Source organism: Sebastes fasciatus, chromosome 20, assembly GCF_043250625.1.
Source record: "Sebastes fasciatus isolate fSebFas1 chromosome 20, fSebFas1.pri, whole genome shotgun sequence".
Classification (NCBI taxonomy): domain Eukaryota; kingdom Metazoa; phylum Chordata; class Actinopteri; order Perciformes; family Sebastidae; genus Sebastes; species Sebastes fasciatus.
The window spans coordinates 23,200,514-23,222,420 of record NC_133814.1 but is presented as its reverse complement, the minus strand read 5'-3'; the positions used below and the strand labels follow the sequence as shown (position 1 = coordinate 23,222,420).

The following is a 21,907-nucleotide window of genomic DNA, read 5'->3' as shown; positions in this document are numbered from 1 at the left end:
AAAATACCGGAGTTACCCTTTAAGGTATTCAAACACAGAGAAAAAGAGGGAATTTGTGTCTTGCAGGCCTATCTGACAAACGGCCAAATACTGAACAAAGTTTACAGCACCTTCACACACACAAACACCCTCCCCCACCCCCCCACACACACACACACACACACACACACACACACACACACAGGTGTGTCAAACCACACAGGCACAATTTCAGCTAAACTAACTTTGACAGACTTGGCGGAGGTTTCACACACGCGGAGCTTTGCCAAATGGCACACGGGTAATTTAGTAATAGAGACAACATCTCAGCTGGCCGAGTAGAGCGAGATTAAACAACAACAAACAAACAAAAAAGAAAAAGAAAAGAGCGTTAAGGCACACAGCAAGAATAAAGCCAGTGAGAAGAAGCAGAGAGAATTATTAAAATGAGAAGACTTCTCCCGTCATTTGGGACTAATATGTACAATAATATGAGTCATACTGGCTTCTGTATCGCTCTCATATTATTAATGATATCACTCATGCTGTCAAACTTAATGTTCAACCAAGTTAAATAAAAAAAGGAGGTGTGAATTTGATCTATATTACATGTAAGGTATAATGTATAGCGAGCCGGTCATTGTTGTGAAATGAACCCCAACAGGGCGATGCAGGAATAATCTGACACAAAAATGGTCCTCCAGAGTCCAGGATGAGAGCTGCGTGCATAGCAACGGTCTGTTATGCATAGCAACGGTCTGCTATAAAGAAATAACAGACCATCGAATGCTGTGATTGACCAATCAGGGTTGAGTATTCAACAAAGCTGTGAAATAAGATCTATATAGCTCCTTTCCCACTGGACCAAAAACTCACTAACACCCACTAACATCTGGCTTTTGTCTTCAGTGGAAACGGTTACGATCTGCATTCATTCCCAGGAAAAATGACTTTGCAGTAGTCACAGGTATTTATCAGGAAACATGACTCACTAATTTCCGCCCCTTTTCCAGCGTGATGCTATGTGACGCGTGTTGAGGTGAATATATGATAAATCAAATCAACAGGGATTTGGACAATTATTACAATTTATTAACATCTATCTATCCTCAAAGCTACCGGACTCCATTGACAAAAACAGTAATTTCACCTCGCTGACCGTCGTAAAACCCACTTAAATCACCAACTTTGGTTTGGTCAAATAAACCCTTAATTCACTGAGTTAGATGTGAAAAGAAACAGCTGTTATATGTACTTTTCAAAGCCACCAGATTCTATTGGCAAAAACGTAATTTTACCTCGCTGATCCTTGTAAAACACACTTTATTCAGAAACACATTAAACTCATCAAAACCATCTTTGTTAGTCTTTCCACTGTTCCAACAATCACCAACTCTGGTTTGGTTGAAATAAACCATTCACTGAGTTAGATGTGAAAAGAGCCATTATATGCGCTCTCTTCAAAGCTACCAGCCTCTATTGACACAACCAGCAATTTTACCTTGATGTGTTTTACGATGATCAGCATCGTAAAACAGATTTCATTCAACCTCGACAGAAACAAATAAAACTTCAAAACCGGCTTTGTTAGTCTTTCAACTGTTCCGACAATCACCAACTGTGGTTTGAGAGTTTGAAGAGAGACTGAATAAGATATACATATATAAAAAAAGAAGTAACCACCGCAACATATTCACTGTTTCACTATTTACTAACCCTGCTTTCTGTGCCAGCCGGTGCGTCCATGACGTTGAACCTTTATGGGAAAAGAGTCTATCATTTAATTTAGCGGGATTTCCCGTGTTTAAAAAAACTGAATATACGCGCTAATATTGGTGGAAAAGGGGTTTAAAAGCGTACAAGAGCTCTGCACACAGTGGCGGAGGGAAAATGTCCCAATATGGCTCCAACTAGTCACGGCACGTTGAAACCAGCCCGTTACCCTATGGAACCGCGTCTTTAATGAGAAGGTGCAGAACACGGTTAACTGATCTGGAACTCATCCAAACACAGGACAAAAAGGTGGGCTGATGCATTCCTGTGCCCATCCCCTCTCTACCAGCTGGACTGAACAGGAGAAAACATCCAAATGTACGACACATGTCAGTACATGCACTCACCTGTATGCATGGAGAGGTGCTTTTTGTGTGAGGATTTATATCTGAAACAAAGTATAATACAATTTCTACCCTTGTGTGTGAGACTGAATCCCTCTCCGACACTCTTCCACATGCCTGCTGCGTACAGTAAACTAAAACCAGATTGCACTAAGTGTCATAGTGGAACTAACAGTTGAGACCACGTGGAGATCTAAAAGAGTGTCTACTGTATGCAGCCAGCCAACATTCCCTAACCCCAGGCCTTTTAATACTCTTGCCTCTTCTCCGCCTTTATTGGAGTCCTCAAGTTCACTTCATTTGTGTGGTAAAGGAGTAGGAGAACTGGAATATTTGTGGCCCGACAACAAAAGAGCTGGAATGCCACTCTCTAAACTGGTTAATGCTGCCCACCACTCTCAGGCCATTTCTGCCCTCTTCTCCTTCCAGTCTCTCTCACATACTGCTGTTCTTTGTGTTTCTTGGTGTCCCTCTAAGAATAGCTCTTGATTATGGTAATGTTCGCTGTATCCGGAGCTTTTCTGACCTTGTTTACAGCAATTTGAACACAATAAACATTGATTCACATATGTATCGCCATTTCTTTTTTACGATTTTGAAATGGATTCTTTAATGCCAGAATCGATTTATTTGCTTCATTTGAGTCCACGCAGAGGTAGAAGGAAGTTACCGCTTTTATTGTTGTAGTCTGAGTAACGTGACGTCATATCTGTTCCGTATCCGCTACGAGAAAGTAGAAAACGGCGGAGGATCTGCGTGGATACGACTGGAACCTTCACATTTTAAATCCAGCGTGGTAAACACTACACATCCAGTAAAGTATGGAAACACTTTGGGTTTCACACAATGCAGGAATAGCAGAGCTAGACATCACGGCTAAAGCTGCATGCTAACTCTGACATGGACAGGAAATGTTATCGTATTGCGGTAACGTGCGGTCAAGCCGGCCGTCACTCTCATCTCCGTGGTCAAATGGGCCGACGCTACGACTGTAGAGCACCCATATACTGACATTGATTTAAATACATTCAAACGGCCCCGATGGAGCTGACCATGGATGTATAAAGAGAACGGAGCTGACGGGAGAGCTAGAGACGGACTTGGAGAAGTTAGAGGAAGTAGACACGTGTGACTACGTCTGGTTTTCAAAATAACGTGTTAATAAAAGGAACTGTATATACAAAACACATATATGGAAATAAGATTGATTGGATTATATTCACCAGAAGTATAAAACATTACATCCCTTATAAATTGAAAAGAAAATACCACTAATTTTATTCTTCGATTTTTGGGTTGCTGGAAAAAAATAAAAAAAATAATGCCTGACAATGACTGATATATTTGACTTCAGGACATCTCTGACTACATACCTGCTGAAAATCAAACATTTTTACTGTATTCATTTAGATATTTTCCAAAGTAAAAGTCCCTAGAAGTGTATGATTCAACTTGTTTCCCATGGTCTAGTGTTAAAAAAGTGAACAAAAATCGCAATAAATGGTAATAGAAACAGGTGTATCGTCCCAGCCCTAGTAAACATGCTGGCTACAGGTATGCTGGCTTTTGTTGTTGCGTCTCAGAGAGGTGCCCATGGCCACAAAGACAGCCTTTCTTAGGCAGGAAGGGTGCTTTGAAATGAACACCAACTCTTTGCACCCGCACCTCTGGGTTGAGATTATTGCCTGCCACAGAGCACACACTATCAGATCCTACTAAACACAGATACATACATGCTACTATATGCGGTCATAAAACACCCAGTATAGAACGCCGTGAGCCAGCATGTTCTTACATGCACTCCCTCAGAGCAACACAATGTCCCACTTTCTCTCCAACCAAGATATACTATACTGTGCTGTACTTATCTGCACTGATGTGTTACTCATTAAACATGTAAACCAGCAGACGCTCAGCTTTTCTGTCCTCAGCTAGAGGTAAAAGACCCTGTGAGGTCTTAGCGTGCGCCATACATGGTGTCTTTATCTATAATCCCATACAGCTGAGCCCTGATAGGGCGAGAGACTGAGAGCAAACACAGACAGCGCAGCATTAACACAAGAGAAAAGGCGTTTGCCGGGGTCGAGTACTTTGAACCTGTTTTCTTTTTTCCACGTGCATGGCGGCGCGGTGGCAGACCGGCCTGTACAGTACATTGCATATATAATGTGGCTGTTTGAGCAGGAACTTGTGTTCATATCACTCCCAGCTGCACCTGTTCAGCGCCTCAACTGACACCGCCGTGGGGAAAGATTAAGAAGGGGGGAGGAGACGCACAGGGAGAGAAAAAAAGAGGGAGAAAATGTAATGAAGAATGTGGCCCTTATAACTATAAGGACGTCTCCACGTTGAGCGTCAACACAGCTGGGATAAACATTCTGCGTTACATCCTCTGTTGTTATTAACAGCAAATCAGCGACATCAGCATGACTTATTGAAGTGTGACGGGATTTATGCATTTCGCATTATATCTTGCCGGGAGGAGAAAGAAGGATTCATCAGGCTCCTTCACATGACCGGCAGCCACATTAAAATACTCACCATAGCACCCAGTGTATCTGGGGCTGTCAAACACTTTGGGTTTCCCCACAACTATAGTTCAATGCCTTGTTTGTTTTCCACTTATGTGCAAAATATATTATTGATTCTTTTCATCTGCAAATGAATGTTTAATAATCCAGAGTGTGAGGACGTGTCAGAAATAATGCTTCAAAATAATTTGGTGATTGTTGGATGAAAGCACCGGCCCACTTCGGTCCTCTAGTATATGGTAATCACAATCACAACAAAGGGAGGACAGAAGTTTGGTTAATACAACAACAAAGCATCTGGATGTGCATGTGTCTGTGTTTTATTTATTTATTTTTCTTTTATATTTTGACAACTTTGCCCTGGTGTGACTGATCTTGTTTGCACTTTATGATTTGTTTGCTGTGTATTTGTTACAAATATTTTGATAACAATAATAACACATGCACACATATATCGGCAATCGCCCGACTGTATTGTTTAGTCTATAAAATGGCAAGACAAGTAGTGAAAAATGCACATCAAGAGTTTTGAAATCGCAGGAAGACATCTTCAAAAAGTCATGCAACTCATTAATGTAAAATACGAAAGAAAATCTGAAAAGCGTCACATTCAAGAAGCTGGAAGCAGCAAATATTAATTTATATTATTCCAACCGAATATTACAGCTGTACCTTATTTTGTCAAATAACTGCTGGATCTTTAAAACATCAGAAAACTGCCCATCCAATCTCCCAGAGCCCAGGGGGAAATCATCCAATCTCTTGTTTTGTTCAACCAACTGTACACAAACTAAAGATATTCAATTTATTTTAATGTAACACAAGGGAAATTAAAAAAAGCTAATTTTCACATTTGAGAAGCTGGAATCATGAAAAATGTCAATTACCAAAGTAGTTGCATAATATGGAGGACAGAATCTGCCAAAATAAAAAATAAATCAAAAAATAGATAAATGAGTTGATAAATATATAAATACATAAATAAACAAATCGATATGTCATTAAATGCAGCAAAACTAATATTAAAAATAAATGTAGCCATTAATTAATGGATAAAATGTGACATAAATTGATATTTATTCTTTATTTAATTAACTTTGTATTTATTCCCTTATTTATTAACTCTCCTGTTTAGTTTTGACTTTTATTAAATTATGTTTTATTAATTTTTAAATGTATATATTATTATTTTTATGGATCTTTTATTGATCTATTAATTTCTGCAGTTTTGTTTTTGTTTTTTTTCATTAATTTTTTATTTATTTTATATCTACTTTTAAATGCATGTATTTATTTATGTATTTATTTATTTATTTCTGCACAAGTTTCCCTTTGCATTTCACCCCTTATTTATTTCCCCAATATCGAGTAATTTATTTATTTATTTTTTATTTTGGCGGGTTCCGTCCTCCATGGTTGCAGGTTTATTTTATGTCAGTCAACTAATCGATTCATTTGAATAATCATCACAGCTTTAATTATCAAAATTGTTGTTGATACACGCTCAAATGATTCATTAATCTACTTATCATAGCAGCACTATCACTTCATATCATTCTGATGGACATGTTCACTGCTGTCAGAACACAACAGCCATAAATGTACAAGCGCTCCGGCTGACATGTATTATCATAGAGGGTCATACACACGAGTCATACATGGGACAAATGTAAATGGACTACCTCGACAGTGTTCACCGCAGGCGCTGCCCAGGACAGTTTACCGTGATGTGATTACCACGGAGGTCCTGCACACAGCGGCTTAATTCACACACCTCTCAACTACGGTATGTTTCATTACCATCTAGGCTATATCAGATGTCCCATCATGCCCTACAATTAGAAATTGGTCCGTTACACAATCCCCTTAGACCTCAGGAACATGTAACTGCCACTAAAGGTTCGGCAGCAGATGGGTAACTTCTAACGCCAAGAGCAGGCATCAGTTTTATCTACAATAATGATGTGTAAACATCCTGCTATCTTGAATCAAGCTCTCCAGATAAAGATTAAATGTTTTGTCTCTACACTGAGCTACAAAAATGTTCCTGTCAGACTGCAGTGTCAGGAAACGGGAGCTCCCAGTGAAACTTGTGAACTTAGAACAATGTGTCCAGTCTGGTTCGCTCAAAGAAGTCATTCATTGTTAGTCTGAAACTGTATCTGCGCTTGATACAATCATATCTGTTTCACACCGTGATATCCAGTTGGATGTGTGACAGGAGCTGCTGCAGCGGCCAGCTATTCAGAGAGGCTGATGTGGAGCGTAGACGAGTCACATTCATGTTGCATATCGCCAAGCTGTGATCACAGGTTACTAAGCACGAGCCAAACGGTCCAGATACTCAGACAGCACATTTATTTTTTCTGACAATTTGTCTTGCGAACATTTTAGCCGTCAACACGCCGCACACTGTATTCGTTATCAGCCTGAAATCCTCAAGACCCTCACAGCACGAGAGAAAGAAGAAGTCAGCTCCGCAGCCTGTCCTTTGAGCTGCTGCACATTTAAAATGCACGTCAGGGTTGAAAGAGAACATGACTTCTTATTTTTGTTGTGTGCACGGAGACTCATGAATTGCTGATGGCTTGTTTGAAGGTTGAATCTATCAATCTTTTAGGCTGACTTGAAGGTTCCCGTGTGGAGGTTTTGGGGCCAGACTGATACATCGATATGGTGGACATCATCAACCCAGTGTACTTTATAAAAGATATATCAATGTTGATGCATCATGCCGTCGAAGAAGTAACAACAAGTTTCAGAACAGACATGCTAATGATAAGTTGAGGTAGTGTAGAGATAGTGTTGATTTTCGTTTGTCTATTTGAGAGCACTATTTTAGACACCTAAAAATATCAATATCAGTTGAAGTGTATGTTATATTTAGAATATTTTCACCACTTTATCTTGCCGTCAGACAGCCCTTTCCGATGGGGAAGTGACCTGCAAGTGAAACTCATAAGCATCCAGACTCCATTGACAAAAATTGTATAAACACATTTCACTTTCAGTTCAGTTCACCTTCAGAAAATATACTAAATATAGTGTACACTTAAACTTATATTGATTATTTCAGGTGTCTAAAACAGCACCTCATACAACCCCACTTCAAAACACCCGAAATATCCCTTTAAGAGGCTGGATCCATGAAGAACTTTGTCCTCTTGTAAACAATGTAATCATAACTACATTGGTTGTATAGATATGAATGATGATGACACGGCAAAAATGTCACACCCACAAAGCGTGGTAAATGAGACGGGGTCCGTGTTTCAAGGCGGGTCCGGTGGGATGTTGACCGCAAACCCCTGACGTACTAAATAAAGTTCGCCCCGGTTGACAGTCGTGCCGGAAGCAGGGAGAGAGAGCACAGCGAGCACCAAGTCCAAGGCGTCCGCGGTGCTGTAAAGCTCATGGCTGAGGCGGACCACCACGGAGGAAAAGTGCCAGGCGAGGGCCGGGAATAGAGAGCGGGAGAGCATCCACACTGAGCAACCGTCCCTGAACTGCCAAGTTGAATCCCCTGGTCAGACTGCACGAACCCCACCCGTTGAGAAGTGCAAAAATATTTTCAGTTCATTTGATTAATCGACCAGCTTCTTCTAGCAAATGCACAAGGGCGCTCTTTATCAATTATGAAATGAGTCGATCAACAGAGTCAACATGTTGTGGATGTGCAGCACTCCCAGTACAGATCAAGATGTGATTTAATATAATGCAGATAACAGTCTGAACAGGTCCTGGAGGCCAAACAACTGGAGACCTTAGAAACACCTTACAGACTTTAGCTTTACCTTTGCACTCTGCAGCACAGATCAACTCCAGTTCAAATACAAACACAGCTTTAAACAATCATTACCAGCAATGTTACCACCAACACTTTCTACTGACGACTGCGGTTTGCACTTTTCCGCTTGAGCCTCTCGTCTGACCCCAAACAGAGAGTCTGACTTTAATACAGACGATCGCATAAGAATGAGTGAAATTACAGAATATCAACAGAGCGCTGCAAAAAGAGGAACATTTTCAGTTTAGCTGAGAGGAGGCAAAAACCACTTCCTTTCAGTGAATGAGAGAGCTGTCCAAGAAACCGCACAGTTTCACAAAATACCACCCACTCTATCTCTACGCCGCTGCAGCCTGACACTACAGCTGCACCTTGTTTATGCTGCACAACAACACAACTGCACGGTGGGAAGCGGAGAGTTCTCGATACGTTACAGCGTCACGCCTCCACCGCTGCACTGTGACCCGGCCAAGCCTCCCACGACACGACGCAGGTTAAACCGCACGCAGATCAACTAATTCAACCAGCCAGAGTCATTATTCAGTTATTGTTTCATCAGTTCCTGGAAATGTCATTCAGCAGCATGCTAGGTAATTGTCTTCCTAAATTAATCCCTGGCTTCCTTGCGGAGTACAAACGATATTGTGTCTAGACATCCAAGAGCCTCAAGGCAGGTTATTAAGTTACTTTATTGATTACCAAGAAAAAATGCTTATTCAAATGTCACTAACAGAGAAGGAGACAACAGTAATATAGCGACAGCTTGCGCTCACATCCGTCTGACTGTAATGGTTTCATTTTAAATGTCATTGTGTGTCTGTTCTGCACGGCTTTAACGGTCATAAAGCTCGCTTCTTCCGGTTAGAGCCAGGCAGAGCTTGAATGGCCATCTGAGAAATTCAATTCAGTCAGATTGAAATTGAGGTTTAGTACGGGAGCTGTCCAAAAGCATGCGCTGGGATTACCCAACCAGGTGGTGAGTCACAGCGTGGGAGAATAAAAGTAATTCAACCGCTGGCTCCGAGCCCGCTCACAGTTTGCCCATCCTGCTCCACGGATCCCCCAGTACTCCCCGGTTAGAGATAAATGTCAGCAGGGCTCAGAGATTATCTGCGTATGAATCCAAATGTATTTAGACCGTGTGTGTTTGTATTTGTCTGTGTGCATGTGGATGTTTGTACATATTTGTCCATTTGATTATGTGTGTGCATGTTTGTATTTGTGTCCGTGAATGTGTGCCCAGGTGGGTGGGGGGGGGTGGGGGTGTGTGTGTGTGTGTGTACTCGTGTGTGTTTGTACTCGTGTGTGTGTGCCAGAGCGGGGAAGTGATTCCCCTGATGGGTATGACAGATGGGCAGGGAGTGGCTCAGCTCGTTCTCTGTGCCACCTGACAAGCACGAGGGCGGGATGTGCAGCATCCACGCTCACCTCACATCCCTCTGACAGACACCACTTTGTTTAGATTCATGTACTACAGTAGACCCTTAAAAAGGTAGGCTAATTGTTAATGGGAAGTTGTTCTGAACACCACAACAGAAACGTGACTCTACTATGACTGGAGTGAAGTTCTGTTTTTGTCACTTTCACTGGTTAAACTTACAAATGGCAGCGGATTCTATCAGCTAAACAGTGTTAATGCTGTGAGGCTGAAAATAGAGGCTAGTTCTGCAGGTGTTATGGGTAGTTGTCATTAACATGTGGTGCGGACCCGAGCCTCAAACAAGTTGCTGTTGATCCAACTTGGTGTAGGGAGGAAGATTCGAAACGGGAAACAAAAGTGACACCAGAAAAAGCCATGCAAAAGTCTATGAACACCCCGGCACATTCGCCTGTGTGCAGACGTAGCCAGTTCTCATTCCCAGGGCGTCAAATACCGACACTATGTCACAGCTGTCGGCGTTCGATACAGTAACACAAGTCACCCTTTCGCACCAGGCTTTCCATTACCTACAATGTAAACCCATCCGAGGCAACAGTAAACGCACGGGGAAAGTGTGCCAGGAGTGTGGAGACGTAGTTTAGAGAGCGAAAGAGACACACAGAGCAGTCGTGAGGGGAGGTGTCCAACAAACACAAGGCTTTACTTCAGGAGACAGCTGTTCACGTCCAGTACATTACGTTCTACTTTCACGTTACAATCAGCTGTTCGATCGTGTCCCATGTTCACAACGTCAAGTCACATCTTCATTGTAAAAACTTAATAATTTTAAGCCCAACCATGTTGTTTTTTCCTCAACCTAACTCAGTGTTTTTGTTGCCTGAACCTAAGCAAGTGTTTTTGTTTAATTCACAACATTAAGCACGTGTTTAATGCGTCTGAAAAGTGACGCCGAGGCGTCTGACTAAGTGTCAGTATGTGACGAGTTGGGATGAGAATGTGTTGGCAGTCTGCAAAAACATGTTCAAGCCCTAAATCACTTGTAAAAGACTAAAATGAAACTTGTCTCTCTGTCTGTACTCGGCCAAAGAGAAAAAAGCAATATCTAAAATCAGGAGTGTTTTTGTGGTTCGACAGGACCAACAGACTCTGAAACAATCTCGCCGATTGTGGCACATCAATTTTCTTCTATCGATTCTCTCTTTCATAACAATCATTTCAGCTCTAAACGTCTGAATTGGGAGCTCCAGTATTTGGATCAAGTAAAAACAAGGTATGCAAAAGTCAGCAGGCTGCCCTTGTTACTTTATTGTCTCTACAGCTGTTATGTCAATATGCTGTCATATGCTGTTCATCTCACTTTCAGGTTGCAGATGCAGGTTGTGATTATTAATTAAGCTAACTGTAAGCACTTTATAACTGTGCTTTGAAAGATGCTATATAAATACAGTTTATGATTATTATATTATTAACTGCCTCTGCCTTCTCAGCCAACAAAATGCTGTTACAGATCTCAGTTCAATCTTTGAGTTTTAGGTTTTTTAAACTTACACTGGTTTCAATACTGCATTCTGATCAACAATAACCGTCCGTGCACAGAGCAGCACTTTGAGTGCACATGAAAATCATGAAAATGCAACCTGAAAAGGATCATAAATCAACATGAGCTCTGGTGTGATGCAAAAGGCGTGAGCTGTCACTGAGGCGCAGAGTGTTAACCTCTGGATAGCGGCGAAAGGGAAAAGTGCAAGTTCAACACTCTTCAAGATAACGCTGCTCAGGAAGAGGAGCGCTGACTGCTGCAGCTCGGGGTCTGTGAACTGTGCCATGCTACACTGCACTGGCCCGCCGCCAGCAGACATACAGAAAAACCGGGCCAAAAGAAAAATCTGTTACGCCACCTGGCTAATTCTGGTGTGTCCGTTTACTGCCTCGTCAGCCCCGAGTGAGTTCTCAATGCGGGGATGTGGACATGTTGATATCGGCTGCACAAAGGTGACGGAGAGTTCAGAGAACTATTGTTATTTTAGAGGATATCCAAAGTGTGATGTATTTGATGAGTCACATTCAAAAGGGGATGAGATTTAACCTAAGAATCACGGAGTATGAGGAAAATGCAAAGCTTTCTGACATGCAATTTGATTTGTAAATGAAGGCTGAGCCTGCTGTCTATAAATGACACCGTCATGCTGTTGAGGTGGCAGAGAGAGAAAGCTGTGCTCCTACATCACATCTGGAAAGAAGAGGGAAAAAGCTCTCAGAAATAGAAAGCTGCAGCCTTTTGGATCCAAATGACTGATAAACATGTGAGTGAGCTGAACATGTGTGCTGTACAGCTCCGATGTACTATACATACAGGATCTGATATCTGCACCTGTGGAAATGAGACACTGTGTTCCAGCATGGAAAAATAAAACCACCTCCCCTCCAGTGCTTTGAGGTATCAACGTAACTATACACGCACAGATCCCATTGATGTCGCTTCACACTTAATTAAGTATGTGCTGAAACGGGAATATTGAGTGACTTTGCAGAAAAACATGTCAACCACCAGAAGGTGTGCACAAAGCTAGGAAAACATTTCTTACCTCGGTGGTCAGTTGTCTTCACTTCAGTGTTGTTTTCTTTACATCCCGGCTTTCATCCCAACGTTAGCTCTCAGGGAACTCTGTAATCACAACAGACAATCTGTGATTCCTTCATATCTTTGCCAACAAAAGAAAAAAAACATCCAGCAGGCCAAGCACTCCGCAGAGTGAGAAGGCTTACAGAGAGATCCTGCGAGACAGGAGTTAGCCAAATCCTACAAGATATCCACAGCTCTGCACAAGGAAATCCACATGGCCACTGATGCATGCGTGTACTGCCAAGTCAGGGATGACATGGGAGGAGTCTCAGAGTTCAAGAGAGGAAAATCCCCGAAGGAGGTGCAAGGTTTCTTGTCTATGCAAACCGTTGATGTTAGATTTTCATGTGACCAGCTTACCACTAAAAGGCTTAGTAGTCTAATCCTTTAGGCAAATGAAGTGTCTAACCTAAGGCTTAGGCCGGCCAGACGAATCAAAGGGAGTTTATAGTATGATGAACCTCGCTAGACTTTCAAAAGGCCGGGAGTACGCAGTATCTGCTCAGGAATGCATTGATGGAAAGAGATTCCTGCTCTATATGGTACAGTATTAATCATCCCTTTGGCTACTGCACTCTTCGATCTTTATTTACACCTGGGGTACGACTTAAAGAACGGCTTCAGGCGGCATTAACCAGACTTCCACTCTCGATGTCACAATCCTGGCAGCAAATGTGAATAATTAGCAGTCACGCCTCAAAACAACACATCCAGGTGAAGATGAGAAATGAACTCTGTTCATAACTGGATTGCTGCTGAGGAAGAGCTTGCATGCTCGACATACCTGTGCAGAAACCTTAACTTAACATAATAACGCTGGCTTTGATGCATGACTATTAGATTATATTGCATTGTGCATCACATTCAATTATCTTACACTGAACAGGACCCAATCTGCCTGTTTGCATTGGATCAAATAAAGTGACTGGCAGAGCAGAGGGAAATTGAATAATGCTTCACATCTGTTTTTCGCACACATAAACATGTGCACACAGTCAGATAAACACACCCACACACAGACAAGCTGCATACACAAATTAACATGGAAACATATGTAATATGATTGAGAAATAGACGCAAAAATCACTGAGATTAGGGCTGAAATGTCTTTCATTCTCTTCATGTTTTAATATTAATCATCAGGTTAGGGGAGTGAAGATGAGCTGATACCAGAGTGAGAGATTCAGCTGCAGGTCTGAGCCAAATTCCGCATGAAATTAGGAAATAAATTGATAGAGGTGTCAAAAAAACGATCTTTCCAAATAATTCCCTGTGTGTGTGTGTGTGTGTGTGTGTGTGTGTGTGTGTGTGTGTGTGTGTGTGTGTGTGTGTGTGTGTGTGAGACTCGCTACTCTCCTGCTGACTCACTGCAGTATGTTCCCCATTCAGAAACCTGCCACACATCCCCACACTGAATGAAATATCATGCAAGACGTTGCCTTAAGTCTTCACAAAGCACAATTATCCCTTCCTAAGCCCCGCCCCTTTTCGCTCTGTGGTCCAATAACAGTGGAGCGAGCTCGGAACCCGGCAGAACCTCGGTCAACTTTCCCCTTTCCTGTTGGGTTATACTTAGATATGCTACGTCTGTTCAAAGGGAACATTACTATGTAAGTCACATTACATTGGTGTCACAATCTTCACGGACACATTAGATTATATATATATATAGTCACAGTTACATTTTCATTTTGTGTTGATGTCGGCGGTCCCTGAGGAATAAGGGGTAGTGTTTCCGAGCACCAGAGTCCCTTTAAAAACCCTTTTACTGTAGCGGGGTCTGACCGTCTGCGCCGCACAGTCCTGCTTCTAATGTTCTTCCTTTGTTTCTATTACCTCTGTAAGAATATGTGCCGCCATGAAGTAACCTTTGGTGTTATTTATTTCTGTATACATGACGTCTAGCATCCCAATGGGAAAACGTTACCAGAGTAAAAGTTATTGTGAATATATCCTTCCATCACATACTGTAGTCCATGCTGTTGGCTTCATGAAGCTATACTGCCTGGCGTCCAGAAACTATCTGCGGCATCGGCTAAACAGAACTGACGTTGCTATGTTTCTTTTGGTCAAGCTTGTCAGACTTAGCAACTTAGCAACAGTAACTAAGGGGGGCGGGACTTCGGTCAATTTTATAATAAAGTGAGTCGTGGCACATCAAACCTTGCTACGCATGTCAGTATGTGTTAGCTGACAGTGAAGTAACTAGAGGAGAAGTCAACACAAGGCCAGTAATGTTAACGTTAGCTGCTAATGCCCCTAACTCCTTCTGGTTACTGAAGCCATGTGCCCAATACAGCACTACTGAAAATACCAAAGTAAGAAAGATGATATTGACCCAGGACCAGAGGTAAACACTGCAGCATTTCTATGAAATATTCATCCTACTTAGGGAGACTAGCTGAAAAGCTATCCATTGTATCACTGCCCATGTTTGAGATTGATTTCAAGGCAGAAGACATCATTTTCCGTTTCATTTTTAATTCAGTATTTGAATTAAAGTTAAGGAAATAACATTATAAACGTAAGTCACAGCATATCATACCATTACAAATGTAGAGCTGTTGTTTTTGTACCTGATCTTGGAGTAATTATCTAGATGTGCACGGTATCGTGAAGGACAGATACACACCCCTCCATGTAGTTAATAAACTGTCAACATCTATGATAAATGCTTGTGGAGTAAAGGCAAACCATTTTCATTAACTTGCTGTCATTCAACGAGTCTATTCGTTTCAGCTCTGATTGAGACAAAAACACACTTCCATTGATACAAACACGATATCATTACGTAATAATGATGATCCGTGTCTTTGGCACGCTGGATACATTTTTCCCGGTTGAATCATTATCTGATGACATTCAGCCAAGTAGCACCACAACAGTCTCACCTTTCCACCTGACTTGGCAGGCGGCACACATCAGGCCACTCCTATCTTGCATTAAGAAGATAATGAAATGATTCTTCTCGGATGCACGCAAACGTGACCGGCCGCTTGTTGGACGGCGTTATCAAAAGAAACGGGAACAGAATCGGTGACCTTGGTATCGGATTTTGCCTGAGAACTGCTGCTATCTCACAAATCAAAGTCAGGAGATGGATAGAAGCCGTCCTTAGGCCGTCTTTAGGCAAAATATTGGAGGTTGTGAAATACTATACTGCAAATGTAAACCTCCAAACCACTTAACCATGATCATTTCCAGAGTATATGCTAGTGAAGTCTATTCAGGGCCTTTCATTTTGAATAGAACAGACTAGAGATGTCTGGTTATATATGAGCATTATAACCAGCTCCACAGCTGACCTCTTCCATAACTCACATTTAAGGTGAAATACTCGTTTCTCTTTAAGCAACACCGCCAGTTTGTTTTCATTACCGGCTCTGGTGAGTCAGTGTGGCCATGCATCCGATTCTCCGGCTAATCCATATTCTAAGCCAGCTCTCAGCTACTCGGGGAGAGATAAATATGCATCGGCACAGGCGGGACAGATAAGAGGGCCAGCTGCTTGGAGTCGGGGTTAAACCTGACAGCACTCAGGCTCATCTACAGTATATACTCTGTTTTATTTTAAGCACACGGAGAAAGAGAGATGTACGGGTTAACAAGTAGTAAACGTGCGGTAGTGATTCAGTCTTGTTCAGAAGCCTCTTATTCAGCACCAACGCTGACCATCGCAACCTTAACACTTCCGAAATGTGTCGGTGTGCTGCCGTGGACGAGGATGTACTGAGAGGAAAATACAGTAAAAGGACAGATGGTTACTCAAGATAGACTTTTCTCTCTGGTAGCCAAGAAGAGACAGGCTGGATAATTTTGTTTACAACATAGCATGCCTACACATTAGTTCTAGTCTTGTGACATGCTTTAGTGCACATCGACACAAAGAAGAATATGTGTTGTTCCTTGAAGCCCATTTACAACGGAATCACAATATAAGAGGAAAACATGAAGCCCTTTCATTCCAGACATTTAATGGATTACTGTGTTAGACCGACTATAAATACAATGATTGTTTTCTGCTAAATCTGTTACACGCTGAGGCCTCTACTTCAAAGAATAGTTTAAATCTGGGAAACACACTTCTTAGTTTTCCGACTACTCCTTCATGGCAGAAAAACACATCGTTAGCAATTAGACAGCTGACAGATGGTAGAAGCTTGCTAGCCTAGCTGCTTTAAGGCTACCAACAAACCAAAATACAAAACTCTCTTTGAAGCAATAGCTCATCATTTTTCAAAAATTATTTATTTGCTTTCTTTCCATGTGCGAGATCTTATGTGTGCGTATTAAAGGGACTGTGTAACTTTTTAAGCGTATAAATGTACCGGGTCGGGATCCCAAGCGCGCTCGCATATGCCCCGCTTTTGCTGAGGCAGGAAAAGCCAACACTAGGATCAGCATTGATTCATGGAGAGACCTTCGTCTGGTCAGCTAACATTACTGCCAAGCAGGTGAAATATAGAGTGATATTGTGCTTTTAGCTGACGTGTGTCGCCTCACTGTTTTGAGCGATGCTCGTTCATGTCTATGTAGAGCGAGCAAGCGCGAGCCCGACGCTGACTTTCGTTGACTTAACGGCCACAGGTGTCGCTGTTAACAAGCATTTCTGAAAGTTACAAATAGTCCCTTTAAGTACACAGCTAGATCTAGGATACAGTTAGCATAGCTTAGCATAAAGACTGGAGGCAGGTAGAAACAGCGAGCCTGGTTCTGTCCAAAGAGAAAAAAATGAAAGCTCACCAATTAATACATTTTATCTTGTTTGTTTAATCTGCAGACTTGTTTTCTTGTTTAATTAAATCTATTTGTCAATGACCATGTACAAAAAACCAAACTCAAACAAAGAGAAGAGATGTTTTGTACCAGATATAGTTACTAGCTTCTTTCTATCTGCAGTCCCTGTGCAGACAGGCATAAACACAACAAAGTACAGAAGAGAAATGTTTGGATTAAACCAGTGAGATACATTGTTATAATTAGTAAGCCAGGTTAACGGTTTCCCTGCCTATCGTCTTTGCTAAACTAGATTAACCATGCCCTCACTCCAGCGCCGTTTTTAACACATCAGTAATCTTTTCAATTCACTCATAGAAAGAAAGCAAATGAGTGGAAAGCATCTACAAGAGTTCGGGGTTGGACAATTGGACGAATATATCGGCTATTGGCGAATGGCTGAATGCATTTTGTTAGCCAACTGTTTGGGCTATGTTTGTCATTTTATTTTGCTAAATTATTGGTCTGCCTCTGAAGAACAAGAGCCGCTCAGCCGCTGAGAGAAACAGCAGGGGAAATCATCTTGCAGAGCTGGCATAGTTTCACATCTAACTTGGTGAAATAAGGGTTAATATCGACCAAACCAGAGTTGGCGATTATTGGAAAGACTAATCAAGATGGTTTGATTTAGGTTCTGTCACACGCACACAAACACACCTTTGTGAATATAACAGTAATCACCGGTTGTTGGGCTGACGATGGCCAGTTGGAAGATTTTAACATAGGGCCCAACCCTAGCATCTGTGGACCTTTACTGCAGAAATGGACGGGGGATATAATTATGTATCCAGCAGCAAACAATTAACAATGTCCCAAAATGTCATGTTAAAAGGCGGCGAGCCCTAAACGACAGTCTTAAAACAGTCCGAGAAAATCTTGCCAATCACAGAACAGCAAGTATGTGACTGAAACTCAGATTGAAGGAATGCCTGTTACCAGTTGCGCTCAAAACATTCTTGAACAAGCTGCACAAACGGAGAGATTTATGATCTACTGGACAAACCATATGTTTCATTTTTACAGGAGTAAAGAGTTCAAGGACGAGGACGAACAGCTGGTTCCACAGTCCGTCTTTGAAATGCTCAAACCGACTTCAAAAGAATACAGATTATGTTTTTAATACTGCTTTTCATTAAAAGTTGGATGATGCATTCTTTACCTTGTCATATCAACGTGTCTCTTATTTTCAATAAGTCTAAATAAGAAAGGTTGTCTGATATTCAGGCCAATACGGTATTTATATAAGCCTCATCTGCTCCGCAATCATCCTCTTAAAAGAGAGAGACAGCATATTTCCTGTAAATACCCGTCTGCTCATTTCAACGAGAAAACTTCTTCTACCTTCTATGTTTTCATGCACAGCTGTTTCATACTTAATGAAGTATTGTCCCTCTCTCACAGAGTATGTCTAGCTAATCGGTATGCCAGTCCTGCAGACCAAAATTCTGTAGGCAGACTGTGATGCCTAATCTTCACAATAAAAGAGAAATCTCTCTTGTAAGTTGACAGCATCTCCCAAAACTAGACCGCAACCATTGTTAATCTTTTTAGACAAATCTGACGTTTTGGACAGAGCTGTTTGTCAAAAGCTTCCCATTATAACAACATCAAGCTTTTCCATTTTAAAACGAAACGGGACTCAATACTGATGCTTTTCATGGTGTTTCTGTGTGAGCTGCTCCACCTTTAGTTCTTTTAGCATGTTTTTCTCCTTTAGAGCTGCAACAATTAATCGATTCATCTATTAGTCAATAAGACAGAAAATTAATCTGCAACTATTATTCATTATTTGTGTCATTGTTTTTAAAGGAACAGTGTGTAACATTTCGGGGGATCTATTGGTAGAAATGGAATATAATATTCATAACTATGTTTTCTTTCGTGTATAATCACCTGAAACTAAGAATTATTGTGTTTTTGTTAGCTTAGAATGAGTCCTTCATATCTACAATCTACATTGTCCACCATGTTGCACCGCCATGTTTCTACAGTATCCCAGAACGGACAAACCAAACACCGTCTCTAGAGAGAGACTTTCGTGTTTTTACGTCACCTGAAGGCCACCGTAGTTCTCCGACACGCTTGTGAAACTGCGGTAACGTGAGCTGCAGAGTGTTAAACCGTGGTACCGCCAGCTACCGTCTGACTTCCGTTGCTCCTAAAGTAGTGTTATTATGGTAAGGATGGCCTCTGAGAGAAGCGAATGGCGTTACCACGGTTTTGCACTCAGTGTGCGGAGGGGTACTTAGCTGGTTGCAATTTGCAACCACACCCCTAGATGTCGCCAAATCTTACACAATGCACCTTTAAAGCAAAAAATGCCCATTAAAATGCTGGTTTCAGCCTCTCCAATGTAATGATTTTCTGTTTTGCATCATTGTAAACTGAATATTTTGGGGTTTTGGACTATTGATCGGACAAAAAAAAGACATTTGAGGACGTCCCCTTGGGCTGTGGGAAATTATAATAAGCAGTTTTCACTATTTTCTGACATTGTATAGACAAAACGATTAATCGATTAATTGAGAAAATGATCAGCCCTAGTCTCTTTGTAGCAAATGTATTGTATTTTTTTCACATTTTTCCCCTCAATAAATAATGTCCTTGCTGTGGGGGTTTCACTGCTGAATGAATTCAGGGGGGACCCCGGTTGCAGTCTGTTTCTGAGAGCTATCATGCCTACAACTAGGACTTTTCTAATAGAAGTGGGCTAAGTGCTCTGGATGCCAGAGGAAGGCCTCAAACAGGAAATGTTGCAGGCTCACTGAAACGTTGCCAAACCACCCGCTGAATCACATCCATGTATTTGCATATTATGTAAATCACCCTGAGTTACTTAAGTGTAAACGGGAGAACATGTGTGTTCGTCTGAGTGTGAGAGAGCTCCTTTCCAAATCAGCTTACCATCTACCGTGACACATTAACATCACTCATGTCAGACATGCGACCTACAGGGCTGCGTTACCATTTCAGGCGTTCAGCTGACGCTCCGCTGCAGACTGCCTTATACAGAATAAACTTTATTTCCTTTACTTTGTTGCAGATGTATTCCATTAATACTCATTCCAAGTTCAATCCAATTCATTGTTCCTCCACGGCTCTGTGTATAGAATAAGTCATTTCCACACAGGATTAATCCAGAGTGTGCTTTACTTTTAGAACAATCTGTTGGTTTGCATAGTTTAAAAGCTTAGCTGTTACATGCAGACTCAGACACACACTCTCACTCACACACACACAGTGCTGTAACCGAGCCAACGTGGAGATTGATCGGCTGGGCCGTGTCCAAATTAAAGCCCGTCCTCTGCAGACATGCCAAGCATAATAACTCTCTCCTCTCTTTGCACTTTTTCTTGGCCGGGGAAAGTGGGGAGAGAGAAAAAAAACAAATGCATGAGAGAAAGAGAAAGCAAGAAAAAGAAGAAGGAAAAAAGAGGTGCAATTGGATAATGTCTTGACACCCATCGCAGAAAAAGGACTGCCTGGCTCTCAGATGTCTGACCCATTTTCTGCTCTCGCTCTCTCCCTCTCCTCCTTTCTCTCTAATTTCCCTCCTTCCTCTATTCTACAGTAAAGGAGCTCTCTGACTCAGATTCATTGGAGCTGCAGCGAGCTGTGGATTTCTATGAAACGCAAAGCCAAAGGATCCAAACCTACACACTGAAACAAAACAATCCACACATACCCGTCCTGATGCACAGTTTAGAACGGCAATAACTGGAACGAGAACACAAGACCGTGCTATGCTTCAACTGACGACGAATAGATATTCTCTGTGTGGGCTTTTATGCAAATGTATGTTTGTTTGTGTGTGTGCACTACATGTAAGTGGCACATGAACTGTGTGTGTTCAACAGTATGCATAATGAGAGGCCTGTGCGCCAACACAGACAGTTCAATAATTAATTATTCACTCGCTGGTAATACCCTGGTGCCCATCTCTAATAATAAAATCAGTTCACAGCTTTTAGATAAAGACAAGACAAGAATATTCTATTTATTGAGTTTCTGAAGATTTAGTCACATTAGGCCACGATGATGGATGAACTTAAGTGTAATTACGTGCAATAATGAGGGCAAATTTCCCCTGGTAGCATTGGTGCATATTAGCATTTTCACATTATATAGACCACTTCACAGTTGTAAACATCCCAAATGTGTCCCAGCTTGTTTCCTGTCCTGCAGTGTGTGTGAATGACCTAAGCTGACAGGAAGTAAATATGGTCCTAAGTTGTTGCCTAGCAATGCAGTTCTGTTGAAACGGTCTATAGGTGTCTGTGGTTTTCTATATGTGAGTGTATGTAGTGCACAATGTGGTTGCGGCATAACTGCATGTTTCGACCACATCTCCACTATGACAGGTTACCTTTTATGTCTCTGCACGTAATTTTTAGACGGATGGCTTACCCAAATTACAAAAGAATTTTATTTTATAGGTTAGCAGGGATGGTTTTTATAGGAGGAGATGTTGCTTTTGAAATGTTTTTAAAAATGTGTAATTTAATATATCAACGTATAATTCTTAAAAGGTCCAGGATCTGGCGGTATCTAGCAGTGAGGTAAGGAGATTACAAGCAACTGAAGCCTCTACCGTGTGCCAAGCGTGTTGGAGAGCTACAGTGGCCGACGCAAAAACAAGAATGGCCCTCTCAAGAGCCAGTTGTCGTTAGAGTAGCTTAGGTTATTTGGAGCAGAGCCAGTGTGTAGAGTGTG

At 41.7% G+C, this 21,907-nt stretch overlaps 1 protein-coding gene across 9 annotated transcripts in view; it reads right to left on the bottom strand.

Moving 5' to 3' along the window:
• Nucleotides 1–21,907, bottom strand: part of thrab (thyroid hormone receptor alpha b) — a 300,247-nt gene that overhangs the window by 139,728 nt on the left and 138,612 nt on the right. For 7 of the 9 annotated variants that reach the window (XM_074619271.1, XM_074619269.1, XM_074619272.1 and 4 more), the window contains one exon: nucleotides 12,381–12,460. The exons of the other annotated variants lie outside the window; for them this stretch is intronic. The gene's annotated coding sequence lies outside the window, so the exon portion shown is untranslated. The remainder of the gene's footprint in view (nucleotides 1–12,380; nucleotides 12,461–21,907) is intronic. 9 annotated transcript variants of the gene reach the window in all.